The 12,227-nt window shown below is 45.2% G+C and overlaps 2 non-coding genes across 2 annotated transcripts; both read left to right on the top strand.

The window, feature by feature from the left end:
* Positions 1-475: 475 nt before the first annotated feature.
* trnav-cac (transfer RNA valine (anticodon CAC)) lies at positions 476-548 on the top strand. Its single transcript has one exon. It is a non-coding gene; the product is annotated as a tRNA-Val (tRNA).
* A 6,546-nt stretch (positions 549-7,094) lies between these two features.
* trnav-cac (transfer RNA valine (anticodon CAC)) lies at positions 7,095-7,167 on the top strand. The gene has a single exon. It is a non-coding gene; the product is annotated as a tRNA-Val (tRNA).
* The last annotated feature ends 5,060 nt before the right edge of the window (positions 7,168-12,227 follow it).

Here is a 12,227-nt window from a genome sequence, read left to right as displayed (position 1 = left end):
CCTGCTCAGCTTTGTGCATTTTCCCTGTAGTCCGGTGTGTTTCGTGTTCCGTGTAAACGTGAAAGTTGTCCTGTTTCGAGCAATCGGTGAAATCATTCAGCAAAGCAAGAATCGAAATTTCCTTTGTCAATTTCAGACCACTCACCTTAAACCTATGCTCTCGAGTTTCCAACTCATCCTAGCTTGTGTAAAACACGTAAATACTCAGTTTACAATCCTTCCATAAAACCATGTCGAAGCCGTTATGCTGCCGGGAAAGTTGTCCCAGCTTATTCCACTTCACACTCCAGTCCAAACATTGACGACATCCTTGACTATATTTTGTCACTAATTTCAGTCTATATTTTTTGACTTTTTCAAGATGTCAATTTCCCTGGATAACAACGAGCTATTGGAAAAAGAAAGGTGATAAGTAGAATGGCTTCAACTTTCAGTGCTGGATGCCACAGAGCCGCAACGCGTTTGGCTGAAGCTCGTTTCTGTAGTGTAGTGGTCATCACGTTCGCCTCACACGCGAAAAGTCCCCAATTCAAAACTGGGCAGAAACTGCTTTGGTCTTCAAGTGCAGCCTTTTACACGGACAAGAACGGAGCTTTCTTGCTTGCTCTCCCATCTGCAAATCTGCCTTCGAAAATGCTCGAACAAATCTGCTCTCTTTGTGAAATGTGATGCACTTCCATTTAATTAGTGAGCAAAGCATTGTAAAGGCTTGTTCTGATCAGAACCATTGTAAAACCTGGTTCTGATCATAAGTCATTCTGTTTGAGAGTGTAGTTACCGCGTTCTGATCCCTTACACGAAAAACTGTCGCGCATTTGCATTCCTTGCGCAGGCGGATCGGTTCAAAGACAGGGAAGAAGCTGATGCGCTGGTGCTACTGATCAGCGCACCACTGATTCCTGAACTAGTCTGTCTGTCAAATGTAAACCAAAGTCGTCTCTGCAAGGCCTCATTTGGAAACTCTCTGTCGTTATTCAACGTGCGAGAATTGGCAGCAGAGGTGCTGAATCATGGTTTGGATCAGTTCGCACGTTAGTGACTCATTCAATCAGCAACAGCAATGAAAGGAATTGCACTCCCAGAGGAACCTCTGGACTTGTGGTTTCATAGCGTCGCTAGTATTAAGGTGAGCCCCGAGATCTAAGCCATGTTGGAACTGAAACGGAGGAATTGACAGAGAGGCTGCAGAATAGCATCGCAACCTTTTGGTTTTCTTTAAATCACTGACGAGCAGGAAACTGTAAACGGGCAGGGCGAGTGGGAAAGTGAGGCAGTTGCAGCTCTGGTGAAACTCCTTCTTTGTAAGTCACTCAGCACCAAGAGACGTGAAGGTGACTCATGCCTGAGAACTCTTCACATCGAGAACAAAAAGCAATCAAGTGCAGTTAGCACCTCTCCCGGAATTGGGGTGGAGTGAGATAATTACCTTTTGACTTCAGTTACTATGTTCAGAAATTGCCTTTTAAATTGAGGTGAACAGAAACTGCATTTCTAATGAGCACCATGGAATTTAGCAAGATTTATTGAGTCGCTTCTCGTCGCTTCCCACACAGGTTTCCAAGTCAGTCGGTATCGATGTGGCTCATGTCCAGGTGTGAATATCCCTGCAGCCAATTGCACGGTTAAGGTAAAAGGCAAGGAAAGTAGCATCTCGAACCAGCCCCGAGGTCATATCATCCTCACAAGGTGATCTGTCATTCTCGGATTGTAATGCTACCTCCGGTTTTAGGGTGGAGAACATTCTTTGCAAAACAGACACAGTGACTGAAAATATAGTGCACGGTATGATGTGGAACACGGCCTGCTCAGCTTTGTGCATTTTCCCTGTAGTCCGGTGTGTTTCGTGTACCGTGTAAACGTGAACGTTGTCCTGTTTCGAGCAATCGGTGAAATCATTCAGCAAAGAAGAATCGAAATTGAAGTAATGTCAAGCAGCTCATGGCGATTTGACCAAATCATTACCGAACATATATTCTCACGCAGTCAAAGATACATTTCTGGCTGAAAAGAGTCTGAGAAGATAGACACAGCTTACCATTGATTTTTGTCTAGATTGATGGGCTTTCATTATCTGCTGCGAAATAGACATTGTAGCCGGGCACATACCAGCTGCTGTGCGAGTCGGACAGGGACCATGGAACCCTTTTCATGTGACTTTGCATGTGTGGTTATGCAGGAGCACAATTCGAAATGCAAGAAAATGGGTGCACAGGCTGTCTGGTGGTGTGGCCGAGCGGTCTAAGGCGCTGGATCCAAGTTTCGGCCTTGAACGGGGCATAGTTTCGAATCCCACCACTGCCATTTCAGCTGGTCAGGCCCGCTGCTTCGATCCCCGCTGCGTTTATGTTCTCGGAGAATTGACTGTGGGCAGGTGCCGAGTATTGTCAGGTCTCTCAGCTGCCATGATGTTATTCGCCTTCCCTGCAGAAAATCGCAAGTAGCTCAGCGATTGGTTTATGTTCCAGGCAAGTTGAGGTCTTACTGGAACCGAATGGAGGCTGTTATTTCATCGCTGTTGTGAAACAAAGGCCGGCGGTGAGTCGATTCATCGTTATTTGGCTTTCTGGCGAATGGGAAAATCTTTCCAATGCATATGTTATTGAATTTCTCCCATTTCCTGCATTTCCGTCCTGGAGACACCGGAAGGGAAAGGTAATCTAATCGAGACTGTGATTGGTGAAATTCACTTTTTTATGGCCCATACTTATTATATTCTTTCTTTCTCTCTTTTCAGCATTGTCTGGGAAGTGGTGTTGCACTAAGGCTGCAGTATGTTTGAAAGAGTAGTTTGGAATTGCCCTGTTGTTAGTTGTGAGATTACTTTAGGCCTCATGCCCTCGGACTGTCTCACATTTAGCATTCATGCTTCGCTGTGTCTGAACATGCATTAGGTATGCCAGTTTTGTTTGTGTTCCGTGTTAAATGCTTTCTGTTTGCGATTCGGTCATTACATTACGAGTTAACAGGGGTTCTGAGGTAAATTGCAGCAGCAAAAATCCTCAACTGAGGATCTGGGAAAGTTTCACAAAGCATGGTCAGTCGGAGCAAAAGTAAGGAAGTCGTTCGTTTCTGCAGTGTTTCACAATACTACATTTCCCGTGAGCAGTCGAACAGATTAAATGATTGTGCTACAGACTGCGACGACAAGCTCCGCTGAAAAGTAATCCTTTAAAACCGGTGTAAGCTACGCAAGGTTATTGGGGTACACTGCGTGGAAACAGAGACTTCGGTGTATCTCATCCATGCTCACCACATCACCAAAATTAAACAAGTCCCGTTCCACAGCATTTCTCCTCAATCCCTCTAAACCCATCCTATCCAGAAACTCATCCGATTACCATTGCAATTTTCTGAGTGCAATAGCCTCCTCCACTCCCTCTGGTAGCTCATTCCATACACCCACAACCTTGTGAGTGCAAAATGTGCGTCGGGGTCCTTTGTCAATTTCAGACCACTCACCTTAAACCTATGCTCTCGAGTTTCCAACTCATCCTAGCTTGTGTAAAACACGTAAATACTCAGTTTACAACCCTTCCATAAAACCATGTCGCAGCCGTTATGCTGCCGGGAAAGTTGTCCCAGCTTATTCCACTTCACACTCCAGTCCAAACATTGACGACATCCTTGTCTATATTTTGTCACTAATTTCAGTCTATATTTTTTGACTTTTTCAAGATGTCAATTTCCCTGGATAACAACGAGCTATTGGAAAAAGAAAGGTGAAACGTAGAATGGCTTCAACTTTCAGTGCTGGATGCCACAGAGCCGCAACGCGCTCGGCTGAAGCTCGTTTCTGTAGTGTAGTGGTCATCACGTTCGCCTCACACGCGCAAGGTCCCTGGGCCGAAACTGCTTTGTTCTTCAATTGCAGCCTTTTACACGGACAAGAACGGAGCTTTGTTGCTTGCTCTCCCATCTGCAAATCTGCCTTCGAAAATGCTCAAACAAATCTGCTCTCTTTGTGAAATATGATGCACTTCCATTTAATGAGTGAGCAAAGCATTGTAAAGGCTTGTTCTGATCAGAACCATTGTAAAACCTGGTTCTGATCATAAGTCATTCTGTTTGAGAGTGTAGTTACCGCGTTCTGATCCCTTACACGAAAAACTGTCGCGCATTTGCATTCCTTGCGCAGGCGGACCGGTTCAAAGACAGGGAAGAAGCTGATGCGCTGGTGCTACTGATCAGCGCACCACTGATTCCTGAACTAGTCTGTCTGTCAAATGTAAACCAAAGTCGTCTCTGCAAGGCCTCATTTGGAAACTCTCTGTCGTTATTCAACGTGCGAGAATTGGCAGCAGAGGTGCTGAATCATGGTTTGGATCAGTTCGCACGTTAGTGACTCATTCAATCAGCAACAGCAATGAAAGAAATTGCACTCCCAGAGGAACCTCTGGACTTGTGGTTTCATAGCGTCGCTAGTATTAAGGTGAGCCCCGAGATCTAAGCCATGTTGGAACTGAAACGGAGGAATTGACAGAGAGGCTGCAGAATAACATCGCAACCTTTTGGTTTTCTTTAAATCACTGACGAGCAGGAAACTGTAAACGGGCAGGGCGAGTGGGAAAGTGAGGCAGTTGCAGCTCTGGTGAAACTCCGTCTTTGTAAGTCACTCTGCACCAAGAGACGTGAAGGTGACTCATGCCTGAGAACTCTTCAGATCGAGAACAAAAAGCAATCAAGTGCAGTTAGCACCTCTCCCGGAATTGGGGTGGAGTGAGATAATTACCTTTTGACTTCAGTTACTATGTTCAGAAACTGCCTTTTAAATTGAGGTGAACAGAAACTGCATTTCTAATGAGCACCATGGAATTTAGCAAGATTTATTGAGTCGCTTCTCGTCGCTTCCCACACAGGTTTCCAAGTCAGTCGGTATCGATGTGGCTCATGTCCAGGTGTGAATATCCCTGCAGCCAATTGCACGGTTAAGGTAAAAGGCAAGGAAAGTGGCATCTCGAACCAGCCCCGAGGTCATATCATCCTCACAAGGTGATCTGTCATTCTCGGATTGTAATGCTACCTCCGGTTTTAGGGTGGAGAACATTCTTTGCAAAACAGACACAGTGACTGAAAATATAGTGCACGGTATGATGTGGAACACGGCCTGCTTAGCTTTGTGCATTTTCCCTGTAGTCCGGTGTGTTTCGTGTTCCGTGTAAACGTGAAAGTTGTCCTGTTTCGAGCAATCGGTGAAATCATTCAGCAAAGCAAGAATCGAAATTGAAGTAATGTCAAGCAGCTCATGGTGATTTGACCAAATCATTACCGAACATATATTCTCACGCAGTCAAAGATACATTTCTGGCTGAAAAGAGTCTGAGAAGATAGACACAGCTTACCATTGATTTTTGTCTGGATTGATGGGCTTTCATTATCTGCTGCGAAATAGACATTGTAGCTGCGCACATACCAGCTGCTGTGCGAGTCGGACAGGGACCATGGAACCCTTTTCATGTGACTTTGCATGTGTGGTTATGCAGGAGCACAATTCGAAATGCAAGAAAATGGATGCTCCGGCTGTCTGGTAGTGTGGCCGAGCGGTCTAAGGCGCTGGATCGAGATTCTAGTCCTGGAAATGGGCGTGGGCTCGTATCCCACCACTACCATTTCAGCTGGTCAACTCCGCTGCTTCGATCCCTGCTGCATTGATGTTCTCTGAGAATTAACCGTGGGCAGGTGTCGAGTATTGTCAGGTCTCTCAGCTGCCATGATGTTATTCGCCTCCCCTGCAGAAAATCGCAAGCAGCTCAGCGATTGGTTTATGTTCCAGACAAGTTGAGGTCTTCCTGGAACCGAATGGAGACTGTTATTTCATCGCTGTTGTGAAACAAAGTCCGGCGGTGAGTCGATTCATCGTTATTTGGCTTTCTGGCGAATGGGAAAATCTTTCCAATGCATATGTTATTGAATTTCTCCCATTTCCTGCATTTCCGTCCTGGAGACACCGGAAGGGAAAGGTAATCTAATCGAGACTGTGATTGGTGAAATTCACTTTTTTATGGCCCATACTTATTATATTCTTTCTTTCTCTCTTTTCAGCATTGTCTGGGAAGTGGTGTTGCACTAAGGCTGCAGTATGTTTGAAAGAGTAGTTTGGAATTGCCCTGTTGTTAGTTGTGAGATTACTTTAGGCCTCATGCCCTCGGACTGTCTCACATTTAGCATTCATGCTTCGCTGTGTCTGAACATGCATTAGGTATGCCAGTTTTGTTTGTGTTCCGTGTTAAATGCTTTCTGTTTGCGATTCGGTCATTACATTACGAGTTAACAGGGGTTCTGAGGTAAATTGCAGCAGCAAAAATCCTCAACTGAGGATCTGGGAAAGTTTCACAAAGCATGGTCAGTCGGAGCAAAAGTAAGGAAGTCGTTCGTTTCTGCAGTGTTTCACAATACTACATTTCCCGTGAGCAGTCGAACAGATTAAATGATTGTGCTACAGACTGCGACGGCAAGCTCCACTAAAAAGTAATCCTTTAAAACCGGTGTAAGCAACGCAAGGTTATTGGGGTACACCGCGTGGAAACAGAGACTTCAGTGTATCTCATCCATGCTCACCACATCACCAAAATAAAACAAGTCCCGTTCCACAGCATTTCTCCTCAATCCCTCTAAACCCATCCTATCCAGAAACTCATCCGATTACCATTGCAATTTTCTGAGTGCAATAGCCTCCTCCACTCCCTCTGGTAGCTCATTCCATACACCCACAACCTTGTGAGTGGAAAATGTGCGTCGGGGTCCTTTGTCAATTTCAGACCACTCACCTTAAACCTATGCTCTCGAGTTTCCAACTCATCCTAGCTTGTGTAAAACACGTAAATACTCAGTTTACAACCCTTCCATAAAACCATGTCGCAGCCGTTATGCTGCCGGGAAAGTTGTCCCAGCTTATTCCACTTCACACTCCAGTCCAAACATTGACGACATCCTTGTCTATATTTTGTCACTAATTTCAGTCTATATTTTTTGACTTTTTCAAGATGTCAATTTCCCTGGATAACAACGAGTTATTGGAAAAAGAAAGGTGAAACGGAGAATGGCTTCAACTTTCAGTGCTGGATGCCACAGAGCCGCAACGTGCTCGGCTGATGCTCGTTTCTGTAGTGTAGTGGTCATCACGTTCGTCACACACGCGAAAGGTCCCCAGTTCGAAACTGGGCAGAAACTGCTTTGTTCTTCAATTGCAGCCTTTTACACGGACAAGAACGGAGCTTTCTTGCTTGCTCTCCCATCTGCAAATCTGCCTTCGAAAATGCTCGAACAAATCTGCTCTCTTTGTGAAATGTGATGCACTTCCATTTAATTAGTGAGCAAAGCATTGTAAAGGCTTGTTCTGATCAGAACCAGGTTTTACAATGGTTCTGATCATAAGTCATTCTGTTTGAGAGTGTAGTTACCGCGTTCTGATCCCTTACACGAAAAACTGTCGCGCATTTGCATTCCTTGCGCAGGCGGACCGGTTCAAAGACAGGGAAGAAGCTGATGCGCTGGTGCTACTGATCAGCGCACCACTGATTCCTGAACTAGTCTGTCTGTCAAATGTAAACCAAAGTCGTCTCTGCAAGGCCTCATTTGGAAACTCTCTGTCGTTATTCAACGTGCGAGAATTGGCAGCAGAGGTGCTGAATCATGGTTTGGATCAGTTCGCACGTTAGTGACTCATTCAATCAGCAACAGCAATGAAAGAATTTATACTCTCCGAGGAACCTCTTGGACCTGTGCTTTCATAGCACCGCTAGTATTAAGGTGCGCTCCGAGATCTAAGCCATGTTGGAACTGAAACGGAGGAATTGACAGAGAGGCTGCAGAATGACATCGCATCCTTTTGGTTTTCATTAAATCACTGACCAGCAGGAAACTGTAAACGGGCAGGGCGAGTGGGAAAGTGAGGCAGTTGCAGCTCTGGTGAAACTCCTTCTTTGTGAGTCACTCAGCAACAAGAGGCGTGAAGGTGACTCAGGCGTGAGAGCTCTTCACATCGAGAACAAAAAGCACTGAAGGGCAGTTAGCACTTCTCCCGGAGTGGGGGTGGGGTGAGATAATTACCTTTTGACTTCAGTTACTATGTTCAGAAACTGCCTTTTAAATTGAGGTGAACAGAAACTGCATTTCTAATGAGCACCATGGAATTTAGCAAGATTTATTGAGTCGCTTCTCGTCGCTTCCCACACAGGTTTCCAACTCAGTCGGTATCGATGTGGCTCATGTCCAGGTGTGAATATCCCTGCAGCCAATTGCACGGTTATGGTAAAAGGCAAGGAAAGTGGCATCTCGAACTGGCCCCGAGGTCAGAGCATCCTCACAATGTGATCTGTCGTTCTCGGATTGTAATGCTACCTCCGCTTTTAGGGTGGAGAACATTCTTTGGGACCCTTATGCTGCAAAACAGACACAGTGACTGAAACTATGCTGCACGGTATAATGTGTAACACGGCCTGCTCAGCTTTGAGCATTTTCCCTGTAGTCCGGTGTGTTTCATGTTCCGTGTAAACGTGAAAGTTGTCCTGTTTCGAGCAATCATTGAGCAAAGCAAGAATCGAAATTGCAGTAATGTCAAGCAGCTCCTGGTTATTTGACCAAATCGTAACCGAACATATACTCTCACGCACTCACAGAAACATTTGTAGCTGAAAAGAGTCTGTGTAGGTAGACTCAGCTTACCATTGATTTTTGTCTGGATTGAGGGGCTCCTTCTTTGTGTTTCACTCAGCAACCAGAGACATGAAGGTGACTCTGGCAGAGAGCTCTTCACATCGAGAACAAAGAGCACTCAAGGGCAGTTAGCACCTCTTTGACATCTTCTGGGGTGGGGTGGGGCAATCACCTTTTGACTTCTGTTAATATCCTCAAAAACTGAAAGTTGTCCTGTTTCGAGCAGAGGACGAAATCATTTACCAAAGCAACAATCCAAATACCAGCAATATCATGCAGCTCATGGTTTCTTTGCCCAATCATATCCGAATATACAGTCTCTCATACAGACATTACATTTGTGGCTTTAGCAAATCTCAGAAGCTTGATTCCAGCTATCAAATGATTTTTGGCTGGATTGAATGTTTGTTGCGAGATTGATATTGTAGTTGGGCATATCCCTGCAGCTGTGCCAGCAGGAGAGGGATCACAGAACTGTTTCCCTGTGACTTTGCTTCTAATGTTTCACAGGAGCACCATGGAAGGTGTAAGACAATACACTGCAGCTGTGGCTGGTTTCGTGGCCAAGTGACCGAAGGAACTGCTTTCTCACTACAAACTCTCAGGTGGCTCGAGTTCAGATCCAACCGCTGCCCTTTGTGGGTGTGCTGTCTATTTTACTGTAGCCTGTTAAATGCTGCTGTGTTTAAATTCCAAAACAACCATGTGGTTTTGCTTTTGGAAATGTACCTCTGATTTGGGAGAGTGCACACTCTCTATCCTCTCAATGTTCATGCTGTTATGATCACGTTTGCGTCTCACATGAAATGTCCCGGTCTCAAGCGGTTCTACTGCTGCATCATGTTCCGGCCAAGTTGTGTTATTCACTGTTTTCACTGAAACAGAACGGAGATTGGTATTGCATCGCTGTTGTGAAACAAAATCCTGCAGTGACTTTACTTCCCATTATTTGGTGTTCCGGCGAATGGGAAAATAATTTCACTACATTGTGATGTCATATGGTCTTAAATTTCTTTTATTTCCTTCTCTTCTGCTCTGGAGATGGAGGAAGCAGGCACTGCCGCATTGTTGATCGGATGGGCAAATTAATCTAAACGAGACTGTGTTTGGGAATCTCTTAACTTTTCATGGTCCATTCATGTTCAGTTCTTTCTTTTCCCTCATTTCGGAGCTTTTCGGGAGGTGGCGGTGCACCAAGTTTCCAATACATTTTGGGAGTGCAGTTTGGAATTCCTCTGAAGGATCTGGGAGCTGTTTATGGCTGATTGCCCTCGGACTGTCCCCAGAACAGCATTCACGCTTCAATGTCTCTTAAAATGCATTTTAAACAAATTCCTATTTCCCAGCATTTGTCCCCATCCCACTAAACCCTCCCTATCCAGAAGCTCATCCGGTTGCCTTTGAAATCTTCTGAGTGTACGAGCCTCCTCCACTTCCTTCCTGAGTCTGACTTCAGTGGTGGGCAAAGTCTTAGAGAGAATGGTAAGGGATAAGATTTATGAACATCTGGGTAGGAATAACGTGATCAGGGATAGCCAGCATGGTTTTGTGAAGGGCAGGTCGTGCCTCACAAACCTTATTGAGTTCTTTGAGAAGGTGACTATGGAAGTGGATGAGGGTAAAGCAGTAGATGTTGTGTATATGGATTTTAGTAAGGCGTTCGATAAGGTTCCCCATGGTAGGCTAATGCTAAAACTTCGGAGGTATGGCATTGAGGATACATTAGAGGTTTGGATTAGGAATTGGCTGGCTGGAAGGAGACAGAGGGTAGTAGTTGATGGATTATGTTCATCTTGGAGCGCAGTTACTAGCGGTGTACCACAAGGATCTGTTTTGGGACCATTGCTTTTTGTTATCTTTATAAATGATCTAGAGGAAGGACTTGAAAGCTGGGTAAGCAACTTTGCGGATGACACGAAAGTCGGTGGAGTTGTGGATAGTGAGGAAGGAAGTGGTAGGTTACAGCGGGATATAGATAAGTTGCAGAGCTGGGCGGAAATGTGGCAAATGGAATTCAATGTAGCTAAGTGCGAAGTCGTTCACTTTGGTAGGAATAACAAGATGATGGATTACTGGGCTAATGGTAGGCTACTTGGTAGTGTGGATGAGCAGAGGGATCTTGGTGTCTATGTACACAGATCTCTGAAAGTTGCCACCCAGGTAAATAGTGCTGTGAGGAAGGTATATGGTGTACTGGGCTTTATTGGCAGAGGAATTGAGTTCCGGAGTCCTGAGGTCATGTTGCAGTTGTATAAGACTCTGGTGAGGCCTCATCTGGAGTATTGTGTGCAGTTTTGGTCGCCATACTATAGGAAGGATGTGGAAGCTTTAGAACGAGTGCAGAGGAGGTTTACCAGGATGTTGCCTGGAATGGTAGGAAAATCTTATGAGGAAAGGCTGAGGCACTTGGGGCTGTTCTCATTGGAGAAGAGAAGGTTTAGGGGAAATCTGATAGAAGTGTATAAGATGATTAGGGGTTTAGATAGGGTAGATACTAAGAACCTTTTACAGCTAATGGAGTCAGGTGTTACTAGGGGACATAGCTTTAAATTAAGGGGTGGTAGGTATAGGACAGATGTTAGGGGTAGATTCTTCACACAGCGGGTTGTGAGTTCATGGAATGCCCTGCCCGTATCAGTGGTGAACTCTCCTTCTTTATGTTCATTTAAGCGGGCATTGGATAGGCATTTGGAAGTTATTGGGCTAGTATAGGTTAGGTAGGACTCGGTCGGCGCAACATCGAGGGCCGAAGGGCCTGTACTGCGCTGTATCCTTCTATGTTCTATGTTCTATGTTCCTCTGGTCGCTGATTCCATACACACACAACCTTCTGCGTGGGAAAGGTGCCTCAAGTCCCTTTTATATTTTACCCGTCCCACCTTAAACCTATGCTCTCCAGTTTTTAACTCGCCCCATATTGCAGAGATCAATAACTCAATTTTTTCTGTTGACAAACCTTCCTTCAGGCCATGCCCGACGATGAAGGGTAAGATGTCCCAGCATGTTCAGGCTCGCCCGACATTCCAAACTGTGCACCCCTGACACCATCTTTGTCTATATTTTGTGAGCAATTTCCCGTGATTTTCTTATTTTTTTTAATGATGCCAATTACGCTGGAGAATAACCAGCTCCTGGAAACAGAAAGATGAAGCGTTCAACAGCTGTAAAGTGTAGTGCTGGCCGACTCTGAACACCAGCTGCTCGCGGGGATGTTGCCTGTAGTGTAGTGGCTGTTAGAGTCACCTCATACACGAAAACTCCCCGCTTCAAAATCGGGCAAGAATAGCTTTATTCCCGATGGCAGCCTTTCAGACTGACATAAGCAGAGTTTTATAAATTGCTGTTCATGTCAGCAAACCTGGCTTTGAATTTGCTCGCTCATACATGCTCGGGTGATGAAACGGAATGCAATCCCATTTCATTTCTGTGTGAAACATTGTCACAGTGGTCGCCAATACGGTTTTGAATATGCACAGATGTGTACAGCACTGATGACCATCTGTGTCACAGTGGAGTTCCTGGACTCTGATCCTTCCACTAAAAACAGTACCACATTTGCTTTCCTTGGGCAGGCG

The sequence above is a fragment of the Hemiscyllium ocellatum genome, unplaced genomic scaffold (genome assembly GCF_020745735.1).
Source record: "Hemiscyllium ocellatum isolate sHemOce1 unplaced genomic scaffold, sHemOce1.pat.X.cur. scaffold_148_pat_ctg1, whole genome shotgun sequence".
NCBI lineage: Eukaryota > Metazoa > Chordata > Chondrichthyes > Orectolobiformes > Hemiscylliidae > Hemiscyllium > Hemiscyllium ocellatum.
The sequence above is the reverse complement of the archived record's forward strand: the minus strand, read 5'-3'. Positions and strand labels throughout refer to the sequence as shown.